The sequence below is a fragment of the Chinchilla lanigera genome, unplaced genomic scaffold, assembly GCF_000276665.1.
Source record: "Chinchilla lanigera isolate Chin_1 unplaced genomic scaffold, ChiLan1.0 scaffold00051, whole genome shotgun sequence".
Taxonomy (NCBI): domain Eukaryota; kingdom Metazoa; phylum Chordata; class Mammalia; order Rodentia; family Chinchillidae; genus Chinchilla; species Chinchilla lanigera.
In genome coordinates, this window is record NW_004955452.1 from 1,500,705 (window position 1) to 1,517,644 (window position 16,940).

The following is a 16,940-nucleotide window of genomic DNA, read 5'->3' on the forward strand; positions in this document are numbered from 1 at the left end:
GCCTTATCTATACCACTTGTTTTCCCCACCCACTAAAGACTGAAGCTTTAAGCCATTAATTCTCAAAATGTGGATTGCTGAGCCCTAAGCACCTATGTGAGCCTAACAGAGGGCTGAGAGGTAGAAGATTTTTATAATTGTAATACTAAGATGTTATTGATCTGTATTGATATTGCACAAATGATACAAAAGTAAGGGAGATTAATCTACTGGTAACTTAATAAAAATCAAGGTAATGGTAGCCACTGTATTCTTCATCTCCACACCTTCACCACACCTTCACATTTAAAAAAGAACATATTCATAAATGAAATAAACCAAACCTCCATCTGTAAGCAACATATTGTCTCACTAGTGTAAGAACCTGAAAGAGTGAATAAAAATTATGACAGACATTGCGAAACGAAAGGAAAATGCTCAAAAGTAAAGAGCAACTGGAGTGAGGGAAAAGAGAAAAGAAAGAAGGGGAAATTATATATGTATGTATAGGATAGCTAACATAGTTGTACTACTGATTTCTATCACTTTACCGAAAGGAACAGCTAGTAATTAATTATTTGATCAATCTTGCATGTCTCCGTTTTCCTGAGAAACCAGTTGGAAGATATCAATACATAATACAACAACCATTGTTAATTTCCCACCACTTTGTCTGTAACTCTGCATTGCTTGTATTGTTCTTATGTTATTTTGTAAATGGATGTGTTTGTTAATATGTTTTTCTTCTTTTATTTTTAAAATAAATTGTAAAAAATGAAATAAAAAACAAAGAAAAGGTGGGGGATGGGGCAGTACTTAATGTCACCTATTTACCAGTAAAAGTTATTATATTTTGAGATAATTATAGATTCACATGGAATTTGAGAAACAGTATAGATAGCTCCCATATACACTTTTCCTAGACTCTCTTCATGGCAATATCTTACATAAGTAAGAGGTACTACATAATAACAGAAACAAAATGTCCCTGATATCATCAAGAAGCACAAGAAGTGATTAAAGAAAACAAGGAAATCATTTTTCCATGACAGAGGAAAACACTGTCTCTGCGTGTCAATCAAATGTGCAGTGAGATACCTTTTGTGGGAATTGCCAATCAGGTAGAAACCAAGGAATCATTTCCTCTCTCTTCAAATCTGAATTAGTGCCCTAGAAAATAGCTGAATCCATTTAAAAACACCTTATTTATTCTTTGAATCACAACCAAGCACTATGCTGAACCTCTGAATTTCAGACTCATATAATTTAATATTCAGAAATGACCAGCCATTTATCTATTGGACAAAGTATAAGACCATGCATAAGCTGGGGGTTTAGCTCAGGAGCACAGTGCCCCTGGCAAGTGTGAGGTTGTGAGTTCGATTCTTGGTACCAAAAAAAGAGACTATTGCTGGGGCAATTGTTGGAATTCCTTCTAAACAGTGTCCAAGTTAGGTCCCATTTACATGAAGTAACTGAGAAGATATGCACATTAACATCATATTCTAGTTTAATACAAAATTCTTAGTGACTGTAACGACTCAAAAGTGCTGAAATACAAATCTCATTAGGTATCTTAACAGCGCAATCTTGTTAAAAAAAAAAAATCATCTCATGTTTCACTAAGATTTTTCTGAAATAAAGAAAGAAACAAGTGAATATATTTTCATGGTGAATATATCAACAGTGAAAATGTTTACATATAGCATCAATCACTGTAAGTAATACAAGTCAAACGACTGGAATGATACGATATTGCCACTTAGTTAAGCATTATTGTAAACAAAATGCTGGCATTTTTCTTAATCGATCCAGTTACCCTTTCCTTTTCAAAATAATCTGAGACTCATGCTTATATTGTACATATGCTGAAGCACAAAAAACAAGAAAACTCAAATGTCAAAAAGAATAAATCATAGTAACTCGTTGCTTCCCAGACAAATGAGCAGATTATAATTATGTATGTGCCCAGACTTCTAAGTGCTCGCTCCTTCAGAGTTAAGTCTATAAATAAGTACATAGCATAATAATATATTTTGACAAACTGAAGACTCAATCACAGTACACGGTGGCACAAATCTTCAGTACACAGTGAGTAAACCATAATCACAGAGAAACTATTACTACCAATAATTTAATATTAATATAAAGTCCAACTAGTATATAAAACTAATGTTTCCACCTCAAAAAGTATTTAGTATGACCTCACACACAGGGATAAAAAGGATTTCTTGTATAAACATTTTACTACATAAATACCTGTATGATTGGCTATAAAGTACTAAAAATGCCTGTCTAAAACACTAGCTAAAATAAAATGGTATAGAATTTTTGAATATTTTGATGGCTATCTTCTTTTCCTACCTTGGAGTTAAATAACAAAACTATCATCCTTACATTAAAAGAAATAAAATAATACTGGCTGGCTATGAAGTTATTTATAAGGGAAGACACTCAGGGATGCATCTCCTTTCATGATTTTTCTCTTTTTTTTCCTTTACAGCCTATATGGTTTTTTTTCTCTTTTAAAAAACTATTTTTATTAGCACATGCCTACAGTACATAATGATTACATTCATTGTGGAGAGCTGTATATATAATGTATAATATATACATGGATATAATACATATTAATTCCCCTTTCCCTCCTCTTCTTCCATCTCTTGGTCTTATTTCCCATGTGATTTTTCTATCTTGTGATACTTAGTAAGAAAAAAACTCCACAAGTTATATTTAGAATCATCACTGAGCTGGTTAAATAAATATTATGCCTGCTGTGTAATACGACTCCACAGAACTTACTCTGCCAAGAATAAACAGACATCATGCACATTCAATCACATGAGACAGGTTTAGGAAAAGCTGAATCACCTACCCATAGCCCTTTACGTCCTGTTCCCAGTACCTCAGTGGAAATTTCTGCTTCATCACAACACTTGGCTTCCCTTCCCATTCCCACCAAGAAGTTACAGTTTCCCAAAAACTTATCCTAAGTAATATCCGAGTTTATGATAAAGTTCAATTTAGGTATCACTATTTTTCCCCTAACCCTGACAAATACAAGCTCCTGATCCCTTCCCGCCACCTCCCATGCAAGCAAACCAGGAGGCTGATTAGGCTGGCAAACTTCAATTATGCCATGTTTACTTTAAACAACACACAGTCCCTCTAGCTGACCTAGAGGTGAAGGTAGTATTCGACACATTTGTCTTTATAGCTTATACTTTTTGGACATGACCAAATATATGCCCTAGGATTTTGTTCTCTAAAGTATTCCTCAACGGCACAGTCAATATTCCTCTTAATACAAGTAACAAGGTCTCAAAGTAAAATTGCCTTAGATTTTCTTTCTTGAGAGGATGCTAATTAGTAATATCATCAGTGAAAAGCATTAGGGACACAAAACCTTTTACTCGAATTGGAATGAGATAAACCAGCAAACCAAACTTCAGCAACCCAAAATTTTGGGTTTTGTTTTTTGCTTTTACACTGCAACTGGAAGTCACAGAAATAAGGTTGAAAAAGACATGATTTATGTGAACAAAAGATGTACAACTACCAAACTATAAAACAATGTAGAAAGTGTTACAGTGTGAATAATGTATCAAGATGTACCAAAAGTATTGACTAATTCCTCCTGGAAAAAGATGACACAGTTCATGAAGTGATGAATGGTGGGTGAGGATGCTGAACTTAAAATGATTGCTCCCAGACCTCCTCCTGACCTCACTTCAGATGCCATTACTACTCAGCCACACTGGTCTATTTGTTTACTGCAGGATATGACAAAGCAACTTCTTCTCACTAAAGGAACTGCCAAACAGCTACTTCATAGCTCAGTATTGCTTAGTACTGCCAAATCTAAGTGGATTACAAACAACAGAATTTTATTAAGGCTTCATCAACACAGGTATTTGAATTTGTGAAGTAGATATCCTGAAAGCTAGAAGAAAAGCCCTGTTACGTTGGATTGATTCAAGAATGAAAACTGGCAAATATAAAAACTGAAAGAAACAAATGGGGATTTTATAACAATAAAGTTTATAATGATTAGTGATAGGATTAAGAGTAAACAAGAGGAAAGAAAAGCAAAAAAGATCCTCCCTATTAAGACTAGAAGGTGAATAAAGAAAGGAAAGCATTCTTCTTTCTTAGCCTTCAAGAACTCAAAAACAGAACAATTCTAGGTAGAGACCAGGTCTAGGCCAGAAACATTAAAAATATCATACAAGCTAAAAAGCAATTTTAAATTTTCTGATAGCAAGATTTAAACAGTAAAAGATAGGTAAAATCAATTTTAATGTTATTTAATCCAATATACCCACAATTTCAACATGTCATCATCAGAAGGACTGAGGGATTTTACACTTTTTCTTGTAACAAAATTTTGACAGCTGGTGTATTCAATATGATTATTGCACATCCCAACTCACACTAGCTATGTTTCCAGTACTCAGAAGTCTTAGGTGGCACTCAGGGCTATCACACTGGACAGTAAAGGTCTAGACAGTGTCCCCAGGGGTTGGTAGATATGTGTCTTTTACTTTGTTGCACTTAGGAGCCCTTAGGCAACAACTAGATGGGGCAACAATGAACGCTAGCAAAAACTCAACCCCTTGAAGACTCAGAATTCAGACACTGGAATATAACTTGGGGAAGAAAAGGAGGAAGGAAGTGGATCCCCCAGACCCAGGAAGGATATGAAAGGAGAACTGGAGCAGATAAATGATCTCTAGAAATACACAAACCAGAAATAATTAAAGATAATTAAAGAGACAATGACCAGAATAAAAGACATGGTTAATGAATCTATAGTAGATACAGATTTTTTTTTTTAAGTAGAGGAGTATAGGAAAGTGATGGAAACCATGAATACCTAACATAGGAAAGAATTGGATTCCATAAAACGGACAGCCAGGGGATTAAAATTTCTACTGAAAGTATACTCACCATAAGTCAACCATTGTGAACATAGAATATCTGATCTAGAAGACAGGTTTGTGGTCAGTGATCATCAAATGAAAGACTTCTCAAAAATAGCACGGGACCAGGAAAATCAATTCAAAAACTGCTACATGATGCAAAGAAGAACAATGTAAAATTAATCAGAATTAATGAAAAATCAGGAGATAGCATAAAGGACACCAAAAAACCTGTTCACAGAAGTAATGGCAGAAACTTCTCAAGCATGGAAAAAGAATATGACATATAGTTAAGTAAGGTATACAGAACTCCAATTAAGGGGCTGGGATTTAGCAGCACAGCGCCTGCCTGGCAAGCGCAAGGTCGTGAGTTAGATTCCCAGTACCAGAGGAAAAAAAAAAAAGAACTCCAATTAGTCATGATTAGAAGAAAACTACACCAAGGCATGTAACAGTCAAGATTCCAGAAATTCAACACAAGAACAGAATATTAAAAGCTGTCAGAGAAAAGAAACTAATCACCTATAAAGGAAAATCCATCAGAATCACAGCAGACTTCTCAACACAAACCCTGAAGTCAAGGAGAATTTGGAGTGAAATAGTCCAAGCCCTAAAAGAAAATAACCTCCAACCCAGAATGATATACCCCACAAAATTATCTTTCAAAATTGAAAGAGAAATAAGATACTTCCATAACAAAGAACATCTGAAGAAATTCTTGACCTCCAAATAACACTCCAAAAAGTTCTGAAGGATATTCTAGAAAAAGATAACAAAGACAATTCCATAAATCCCAACAGAATGAATCCACAGGGCAAAGGAAGTAATTAAACAAAAGGGAAAGAAAGGAACCAACAACAGGAAAATAATGTGACAAGGAAAAGCCAATACATGTCAGTTGTAACCATCAATGGTCTCAATTCACCAATCAAAACTAGACAAGGACCAAACTAAAAAGTAAAATTACAGCATAATTTCCTTAATAAATATGGATGTAAAAATCCTCAAACAGAAAGCAACATATCACCAAAAGGATCACACAGGATGATCAAGTAGGTTTTATTCCAGGGATGCTTTGATGGTTCAACATATGCAAATCAATACATGTAATACACCACATAAACAGAAGCAAGGAAAAAAAATCACACGATCTTTATCAATAGATACATAGTAAGGCCCTGTCTCAAAAACATAAAGCCAAAAACAAAACAAAAATCTGGAACAAGACATGGATGTCCACTATCATCACTCCTGTTCAACATAGTACTTGAAATGCTAGCCAGAGCAATCAGGTAAGAAAAAGGAATTAAAGGGAAATGTATAAGAAAGAAAGAAAAAACTCTACCATGATCTGCAGATGACATGATTCTTTATACTGAAGACCCAAAAAATTAGAATAAAAGACTTAGAACACAACCAAATTCAGCAATGTAGCAGCACACAAAATGAACACAAAAAAAATCAATAGCAGTTATATACACTAATAATGAACACATGAAAAAAGAAATGAAAACAATAAAAAGCATAAAAAAATTAAATATTTAGGAATGACCCTAACAAGGAAATGAAAGACGTCTATAACAAAAAGTACAGAACTCTGAAAAAGGAGTTCAAAGAGAACTTCAGAAAACAGAAATGTATCCGCTGTTCTTAGTTCCTCTATTTCAGTACCATTAAATTGGTGATATTCTCAAAACTCATACACAGATTTAATGCCAGCCTAATCAAAATACCAACAGCATTTCTCACAGAACTTTAAAAAAAAATCTTAAAATTCATATGGAATCAGAAGAGATCCAGAATAGGAAAAGCAATCTTGGTCACAAGAGCAAAATAGGAGGCATCACAATGCCAGATTTCAATTTACATTACAAAGGTGATGAAAAGTGATTAAAAACTGCATGATACTGGCACAAAAAGTCATGTGGATCAATACCTCTTTTTCACAGGTCAAATAACTGAATGTACTTGGGGTTGTTTCTTCATTCACTATTCTCTTCCATTAATCCTTACATCTGTTTTTAATTTTGCTATTCTCAAGATTTCCTATATTATGAGAAACCCAAAATATAAATAATTTAAAGAGCAAATTAAGAGATAATATGAAGTTGGGAAATAGATCTTTCTCAAATGGCAAGAGGATCAAGAGATAGAAGGAGGTTGCAGGGAAGAGGGAAAGAGAATAAAGGAACAAAGATGTGTTATGTACATGTACCAGCTCCATAAAAGGAATGTAACATTATGAACTATAAACATGTACTAATAGGGGCTGGGGATTTAGCTCAGCGGCAAAGTGCCTGCCTGGCAAGCGCAAGGTCGTGAGTTCAGTTCCCGGTACCGGAGAAAAACAAACAAACAAAAAAAAAAAACATGTACTAATAAAAAAAAAATAGGTTCCAAAAGAAGTCAAAACACATAAATCCTATTTACCCCTCAAAATCTGTATGGATTCCTTTATCTTATATGTCACTTTCAACTTTTTCTACTGTAACCTTTAACACAGGAAATATAAAATGTGTTTCCCTACAAATGAGTCAATCTTCCATAATTTTTATTCTCATTAAAAATCTACCAAATGATAGGCATGAGAGACAAAGAAGAATAATTTCTCTAGAGACAAATTCTCATTTGTCTTATTACTAGTCAATCTTTGGTAGAACTGCTCATTCCTAATAGCATGGCTCATCTAGTACATTAAAAAAAAATGTGCATTATAAATCAAAGCCTGCCTAATCCTAAGCATGATTCTAATGAGTAATTTGGCATAAATTTGAATCCAGTGCCATTTTGTTTTCTTTTATATGATGACCCTCGTTGTAAGATGTACTACTACTCCTACTTTTACTTGGCCCCAATTCATTCTGCAGAACCTGTTTCCTACCTTGAATAAAACTTAGCTGTTAAAAAAAAAAAATTTACTTTAATCAAGCCTCAATTAAAACAAAATACAATTAGTCTAACCAAATACACTTCCTATCCACTACCTCTCCCCTTCCAATCTTAAAGCAGAAAAACTCATTTATTTTATTTAGTAAAAAATGTCTCAGCTATTTAAAAAAAACATTTTATGACACTAATTACAATGTGACTATGCAAAAATAAATATACTTTCAGAAAAGCGAAGTTGTTAGGGCTGGAGGTTTAGCTCAGCGGCACAGCACCTGCCCAGCAAGCACAAGGTCATGAGATCGATCCCCGGTACTGGAAAAAAAAAAAAGAAAACAAAAGCAAAGTCGTTGTGCAGGGTAGCGTGTACCTGTACGCTACGCCCAGCACTCAGGTGGCTGATGCAGAGTGTCATGGTGAGTTCGAGGCCAGCCTGGGCTACATAATTAGTTCAGAGCCAGCCTGAACTGCAAAGTGAGACAACTTAGCCAACATTACACAATCAGTAAGTAGTAGCACTCAAATTCACAGCCAGGTCTCTGATGAAAATGAAACTTCATTCTCTATAATGCAAGCTTTATATGACAGCAAACTAGGTAATCTTTTACCAGCGGTTAGTTAATTTGATAGTAGAGCTCTGCTTCCTCAGAATATGGAAAGACTATGAACAATCTCCTTTTAGTTAGATTAACAGAAAATCTTTCTGGGATTTTATCACAGTTCAATTGCTAGCTGTACTTGAGGCCTCTTCAAGAAGTACTCCAGTAGAGAGGTTTTCATTTTTCAATGAAATTTTTTTTTCAACACAAGACATTACTACCAGAAAATTAAAATGGCTGTGTTTTAATGTTATCTACTAAAAATACTGCTCTGAGTTAATTGTGGCTTCTGGAAATATTTTAATAAATATTTTAGGCAATCAACCATTCATTAAGTCACATATATATTTGATTCTACATTAAGGCCATCCAGTTGCTCTTATTCTTTGTTACTTCAAAAACCACATTCAATGAGTCATCCTACAACAATTGAAGTATGCTTAAAAGTCATCTGTTGTCCATTACAATGGCTGTATTTGTCACAACGTTCTCTCAGCCCAACTGTAAAAATACGTACTTTTAACAGATTTCCAGAAAGAGAGACAATTTTACTTCTGCTTTTGTCCGCAATCCAAGTGTGTGCTCTTGTCCCTGAGCCTAACCATGTCTCCTCACAAGACTTTCAGAATCAAACAATGGCTGGCCAAGAAGCAAAAGCACAATTGTCCCATTCCTCAATGAATTTGAAAGAAGACTGGTACTAAAATCGGGTACAACTCCAAGAGGAGACACTGGAGGAGGTCCAAGCTAGGATTGTAAAGAATTGCACTTCAGCTGCAGCACATTTAACCTCTCAGAGGTTGCAAGATGATACCTTCTTTATCATGGTCAAGATGATATTACCAAACCAAGCTTTAAAAAATACCACTGGCTGGACAGCTAAATGTGCTTAGTCAGGAATTTTAATCTTTTTCTATGACCAGCACTAATGGATCAGCAATAAATATTTGAAACCTTAAAAAGACAATTTTGAAAAATGAATCAATTTCACACTATGCTCTGTAAATCGAAACACTAATAACTTAGTACAAAGAATCTCAATGTCTCTCACAGTTCATTCTTTTCTTCTCCCCCACCCCCCATTTCTTGCAGTACTGGGGACTGAACCCAGAGTCTTAGAGCTATGGTCCCTTTCTTTCATAGTGTCTTTCTAAGTCACTATATTGCCTGAGCTAGGCTCACATTTGCGATCCTCCTGCCTGAGCCTTCCTGAATGCAGGAATTACAAGCATGCACCACCACCTGTCTTTCATTTCTTTAAACATTTCACCAGGTAAAATCATTTACACAGGGGGCATATTTCTTTTTACCTAACCCCCACATCATGTGTCTATGTAAGTGCTTACTTGGGAATATTCAGATCAGAAAATGAGATCACCTGCTCAGAAAAAAAATAATAAGTTTTCCACTTGTTACAGTACTGAACTAATTTGAAAGACCTAAGACCCTGCCATAGTATCCTGAAAAGGAACAACTTTTCCAGCCTAGAAGCTAAATCTTAATTATTTTATTCAGGGTAACACGATAGCTAGAATATTTACTAATGAATCTCATACCTTTCTTCAGGAAAAACTAGCCTTGAATTTTCAATCCTCCTGCATCAGTCTCTCAAATAGTAGCTAGGCTTCAGGTGTGAGTGCTTTAATTCAGGTTCATTTTAGATAACTAGGTTTGCATGAATCACTTTGGGAACACAGCTACTATTTATAATATGGTTTTTTAAAAATAATATGCTTCAGTATTTAAACAATCTAAAATGACCTTGGGAAAAAGCCAACTTTGAAAAACATTAGTGTACAAAATTAAGGCTTTATAAGTATGTACCCATCAGTATTCAAACTTGAATACAGAGCCACACAATTAAATCTGGACTTGAAGAAATTACCTGAGGAGATGCACCACCACATACGGCTGGCATCCAGCTTTTCAACAGCTTTCATCTTATAAAAGGTGTTATACAAAGTTTTATGATCTGTTTCTATTACTAATTTCAGTATTTTTGAGTTTTTCCCCTTCCTCTGGTTTTATACTTCTAAACTATACTGATGCTGAAGTTAAGACAATCACCCTCAAAACCAAAGAGGAAATAATAGAGTAACACCTTCTAGGTCCAAAAGTAATACATATTTCTTTCTTTTTTCTGTTGGTATCCTCCAGTGCTTTTGCTACTTCCCTTCCTTCTTAAATGTTGCCAAATGATTATGTAAATAAGCCAGCTGGCTTCTGAGTCACCAGTTCTGTATTCTACTTCCCTAAACTCCCAATGTGAACCTCGATATTCTATGACCCCTAACAGCCTTGGAATTTTTCAGTGACTTCCTGAACATGGCAGCTGGACTTTCAGTGATTTTTCTCACTCCAGTGAGGTTGCTACTGTCAGCTATTGCTTACATACTCAATTCTAGCACGTGTACTTCTGAGTTTTTCATTTTTCTCTAAGTCTGAGTTCTAAAAGAAAAAAGAACTCCCTATGTATAAAATATAAAAAGCTTTCTTTAAAAAAAAAAAAGCAACAGTTAGTCTACACTGTGTTCAGTGCAAAGAACTGAATTGCTTTGAGTAATCACACTCCCTTACCTGACTCACGAACAGAAAATCAGATACCAATGCTCTGAAAATACACAAACCTAGGAACCAAGGGGCATGTGGACTTCATACCTGCAACAAAAGAAGCTAGTATACACCTAAGAACAACAGAACATTGATTTAAATAATACAGGTTACAAAGTAGACATTTCACACCAGGGAAATCAGGCAGTCATATGACTCCAGGATTTGTAAATAACAGGGAACTTACTTCTAATGTAGGGCACTGAGGAGGTTTACACATTGACACTGAACCTCATTTCTAGTCATGTGGTATGAGATTTTTGAAAACTTGGTCAGGTGTGGTGGTGCACACCTGTAATCCCAGCACTTGGGAGGCTGAGGCAGGAAGATCACTGCAAGTTCAAGAACAGCCTGAGCTACATACTGAGTTCAAGGCCAGCCTGGACTAGATGGTAAGACCCTATCTCAAAAAAAAAAAGAAAAGAAAACTCCCAATTTTTAGAAATTGAAATGAATTTTAAGGCAAATTCATCAAAACGCAACAGAAAATACATTTTAAAATTTCTTTTCCAGGAAGCTTGTTTCCAAATACCAACTAAAATGAAAGGACAAAAATTATGCATTCTTTCTGTCAGATCTAAGATTCAAAATAGGCTTTTTAAGTTCCTATTAAATCAGCCAGTTTAGAGGGTACTGTATCAAAATGCTTAAGTCCACTCTCTAGCAATGATCTTTTTTTTCATCTGATTAGGGGGATAAAATAGTGTGCCCTTTACAATATACATTTACTTAAAAAGTGCATTGAGATTTCCTATCAAAGTACCAACAACAAATTTTGCAGAAATAGAAAAATTTGTCTAAGAGTCACATCCAATCTCATAGGATCTTGAATAACTAAACAATCTCAAAAGGAAGACAGTGTTTAAAGTTCCCACAATTTGATTTCAAAATTTACTACAGACTGAATACCTGAAAATCCAAAATCCTTCAGAACTGTGATACACAGGTTTAGGTTTTCATCTGTGACTTTTGTCTCATTACTCACATAGCTGTCACTAATTCCTGACTAGAACAATCTTGAGGTTCTTTAGGCCTCAGAAAGCAAAGTCAGTTCTTCACTCCCCTTCTCCTCCACCCTTTCTTTCCCTCCTTTCACTTGCACCTTTTTATTCCTCAGGAAAGTCAACGATAATAAGCCCCCTCCCTTCTATCCCACGCCTTCCTCTCACCCCTGCTTCTCTTATCACTTACAGTAGATAAAACTCTCAACTTAGAAAGAGACCTGCCCCACACCTGGGAAGAAAGAATACTGAAGAATCTGATCAAAGAGGTCTGCTGGGTTTCCCCATCAGTCTATCTGCACAGGGTCATATCCTTTTTGCACAATCACATTTTGACACAGTTCTCTTCACTTCAACTATGCCTATATAATGAAGACCCACAAAAACCCAAAAAGAAAGGGTTCAGTGATTTCCTGGACAACTGAACACATGGAGATTTCTTGCAGGAGGATTGATAAAAACTCATCTACAAGCCAGGAGAGTGGCATACTCCAACTCCACAGATAGTGTCAGAACTGAACTATATGTAGAGGACTCCCAGCTGGTGTCTGCTACTATGTGCTAGGTAGGTGGAGGAAAAACACCTCTTGTGTCAGAAGTGACCTGTGCTGTGAGAGAATAATGGGTGAACTAAGTTTTTTTTTCTATACAAATCCAAAATCTGAAACTTGCACACTGAAGATCTCTAATTTTGGATTAGGGATTCTCAACCAGTAGCTGTGCAAATATTTCAAACTCCAAAAGCTCTGAAACGTGAAACACTTCTGGTCTCCATTTTGGATAAGGGATACTCAACCTATATGAACCTACCATAAACAAATTGGGACAGTACCAGCATAAACAACAATATGCAGACCAAAAAAGAACAGAGAACACAGATGTATATATGTATGTATGTTTACATATATGTATGTCATATACATGGGCATATAATTTTTTGCAGGGGTGCCAAGTCTACTCAAACGAGAAAGGCCAGTGTTTTCAACTGTGCTGGAAAATTACAAAAAACAAAGCTGGTTCCTTAAAAGGAATTCTGACTCCATCTAATAAAATGTCTCATTTGCAAAGGAAAAAATGCACATTGACAGGAAGATCCACAGGGTTGAAGACTGAAACAGTATCAGGAGGGGTGGGACTCTAAATGAGTCTCCTGACTCCCTGGAGAGTGTACCTGTCCAGGAAGGTTTACTTTGAGCTCTATCCCCAAAAGATACTTTTAAACACTGAGTTCTTTATCAATAACAGAGTAAGGACATTCTGGGGTTAGAGATTATTCAAGTAGTGCCATTTGAGGGCAACTGAAAATGTCATTTCAATTGCTAATCTTTAATGGTCTGAGGTCTTTTAACTTTGACTAACAAAAGTTTCATGAAGGAGATTAGAAAAATATTACAAGTCATGTAACCAAAAAAAAAAAAAAAAGCACATAAAGCCTTAAAACTTGGCATATGCATTCCTGAGGTGTACATACTCGTGTAAAATCTCATCCTGAACCAACTGATGAAATTACCACCAACGTACAAAAAGAAGAGGTTGGAAACAATTTTCTATATTTTCCCTCTTTTATGCTTCTCTTTTTTTTTTGGTACCGGGAATTGAACTCTCAACCTCGCACTTGCCAGGCAGGCACTGTGCCGCTGAGCTACATCCCCTGTCCCCTCTTTTATGGTTCAAAGCTATGTAATTCACCATCCTTCACCTTAGCTTCTTTCACCTGGACCCTAACAGAATAACTTAGTGTCAAACCCTGACTCACAGACAGGAGCTATTTTGAATAAAAAAAATTAAATCACAGAGAAAAAGACTGTCATATCAAAAAGGACATGTGGCTAACTAAAGAATGGGTTTTTTTTTAAAAAAATTTTCCTTAGTTCAATCTAATTTAATAGTTTTGTACACAATAATAAAACACATTACTGCCAACAGCAAATGACCAAGCCTGGCCCCTACTTTTATCCTAATATCAGGAAATGCCAAAAACCAGGAAGACTTCTCCAGCTTTTGGGGACAGATTCTCAGTCTTACACTAATACAAGACAGAAGGCCAAAGAAGATTAAGCACATACATTAACACACATAAATTTTGAAGAGAACCAAGTCTAGCAGGCATGAAAGTTTAGAAGGCCACTTACTAAAGTATCTTGTTCAAAGGCATAATTTTATACAGGCATTATAAAAACCCCCTTAAAATAATAGGAAAATGTGATGGGTGTGGTAGAGCATGTTGATAACCTCAGCTACTAAGGAGTAAATGAGGCAGGAAAGGCAGCTGAGGCAGGAAGATCCCAAATTTGAGGCAAAACTGAGCAAGATTCTGACTCAGAATTTCAATTCTCAGCATTACAAATAAACAAACGTGGAATTTTAAAACAAACGTGGAATTTTAAGTCTCCCTATGTAACAGATAAAGAAACCAAGTTCTAGACATATAAAGTAATTTATTCAACATCATATGACCAGAACGTGACATTTGCAGCCAAAAAACATGGGTCTGTCTGACTCAGCCTAGAGTCCTTTTTCCTTTATTTTGAAGATTTATTATCTTTCCCACTATTAAACCTGAGGAGTCTGAATCCCATAAAATTTTCCTTTTTTTTCCAGGTAGACATATTTAGAAGAAATATCCCTTACTCTATCAATATCTGATATTTAGATATTTTAATGACAGAGATGGATACAAATAAGTCTCTGCCTAAAAGGAAGGCAGTGAACCATGCATGAGTTATTCAGTTCATCCATTCATCAGATTAGGCAAAATGGTAATGAAAGTGACCAGAGAAAAATAAAAACTAGCACCTGCTGGTATTCAGGTACTCTGGTTTCTAAAGACAGCTGATATAATGTCATGCAGAATGGTCTTCAGGGGCCCAAACACTGAGACCACTGAAAGAATGTCCTATTTTAGGTGCAAACTGCATTTGTAAGAAGCCCTGACTGAGAAAACTTAAATGCTTTAAGCCAACTCTTGAATCAAGTCACAACCTGAAATAGCAAGAATTTCAAAAGAAATAAACCTCTTTCTCTTATATGCCAATTATGAGATGCTTGCCTTTCACCTCAGAATTCACCATTTGTCTGTGATGTGAATGTAAATGGACATCTATCCTATAAATATTTCAACATTTGTGGGGCAAGATGGCTCACACATGAAGTTCTATCTACCTAGGAGGCTGAGGCAGGAGGCTCACAAGTTCTAGGTTAGCCTGGGGAACTTAGAGAGACCATGTCTTAAAACAGAGCTGCGGATATAATTCAGTGCTCCTCAGGCTCAAGTCCCAGTACCATGAGGGTAAAAACTTCAACTGGCACAACGTTAAAACTTTGTCAAAAGAGGGCACTGTAGAGGTTTTGCTTTCTATGAGTTTGGCAACAAGATCCTACAGTTCAGATAGCTTCTTTAACTTCTGGCTTCTCCAGTGACCAGCTCCCCTTCTGGGCAGGGCTCCTTTAGTGCCAGTCTTCAGAGCCAACAGCTATTCCAGGTTCTCCCTGGCAGATTTATAAGAGATAGCATCTTCTAAGAAACCTCCCTGAGAAAAGTTTTTTCCCAGCACCACAGCGGGAATAATTCTGGGAAGTTCCACACGGTATATTTCCAGTTAGTTTCACTGACATGGCACCAATGCCAGCAAAATACACCAGGCCCTCTCCAACAATATCTAAATCTTAGCTCAGAGTCAGGAGAACAGTCTCTTACCTTACACAAACTACCATGGTAGGGACAGGAGATGGTCTTCTGGAATTTGGGGGGTAATGTATGAATATATTTCAAGGTGCTACTAAAATCAACTTAAAGAGAGTCAGTTGGGAAGTTTCCAACTTTCAGTAATGAAGAGGACAACAGAAAATTCTGCAGCAAATCTTAGTTGGAGCACAAACTAATCTACCACTTGAGACTCATGATCCCACAAATCCAATGTTATCTGATTCATTTGGAATCAGAAGAGACCTAGAATAGCAAAGGCAATTCTGGGCAACAAAGGCAAGGCAGGGGACATCACAATCCCTGACTTGAAATTATACTATAAAGCTACTGTGGTGAACACAGTGTGGTACTGGCAAAACAAAACAAAACAAAAAACGAGAAACCTTAGACTCGAAGATCAATGGAACAGACTACATGATGCAGAAACAACTCCAGACATACTCAGCCATCTTATCTTTGACAAAGGTGGCAAACACATGCACTGGAAGAAAGATAGGCTCTTTAATAAAGGGTGCTGGAAAAACTGGCTCTGTAAATGCTAAACATTAAACTTGGGACAAGTATCTTTCACCATGCACTAAACTAAATTCAAAATGGAAGAAAGATCTCAATATTAAGATAGAAACATTAATGCTGCTGGAGGATTGAATAGGTAAAGCTTCTGAAGACACTGGTGTAGACAGACTTTATGAATAAAAACCCAATCACATCAGAACTATCACAAAGAACCAACAGGATCTCATCTTATGAAAAAGCTTTTGCACAGCAAGAAAAACCACCAACAGAGTGAAGAGACAACTCGTAGTGTGGGGAAAAAATGTTTGTCAGCTATTATTCAGACAAAGGATTACTATGGAGAATGTATAAAGAATAAAAAAAAAAAAAAAAAAAAAAATCAGACCTCCCAAATTTAAAGACCCAATCCAAAAACGTGCATCTGAGATGAATACAAACTTCTCAGATGAAGAAATAAAAAGCAAATAAATATATGAAAAAATGTTCAGCATCACTGATCATTCTAGAACCGCAAATTAAAACAACACTGAGATTCCACCTCACCCCAGGAAGCATGGCTATAATCAAGAAATCAACCAATAACAAATGCTGGAGGAGCTGTGGGAAAAAAAACCCTTCTCCATTGTTGGCAGGAGTGTAGACTGGTGCAACCACTGCGGAAATCAGTGTGGAGATTCCTCAAAATACTAGGACTGTAGGTCCCATTTGACCCAGGTATTCT

The 16,940-nt window shown here is 36.1% G+C and overlaps 1 protein-coding gene and 1 pseudogene across 8 annotated transcripts in view; one reads left to right on the top strand and one right to left on the bottom strand.

The window, feature by feature from the left end:
* The window catches only part of Eif4g3 (eukaryotic translation initiation factor 4 gamma, 3), a gene marked incomplete at its 5' end in the record, with an annotated part of 297,239 nt that overhangs the window by 172,602 nt on the left and 107,697 nt on the right, over positions 1-16,940 (bottom strand).
* LOC106149721 lies at positions 8,990-9,145 on the top strand (annotated as a pseudogene).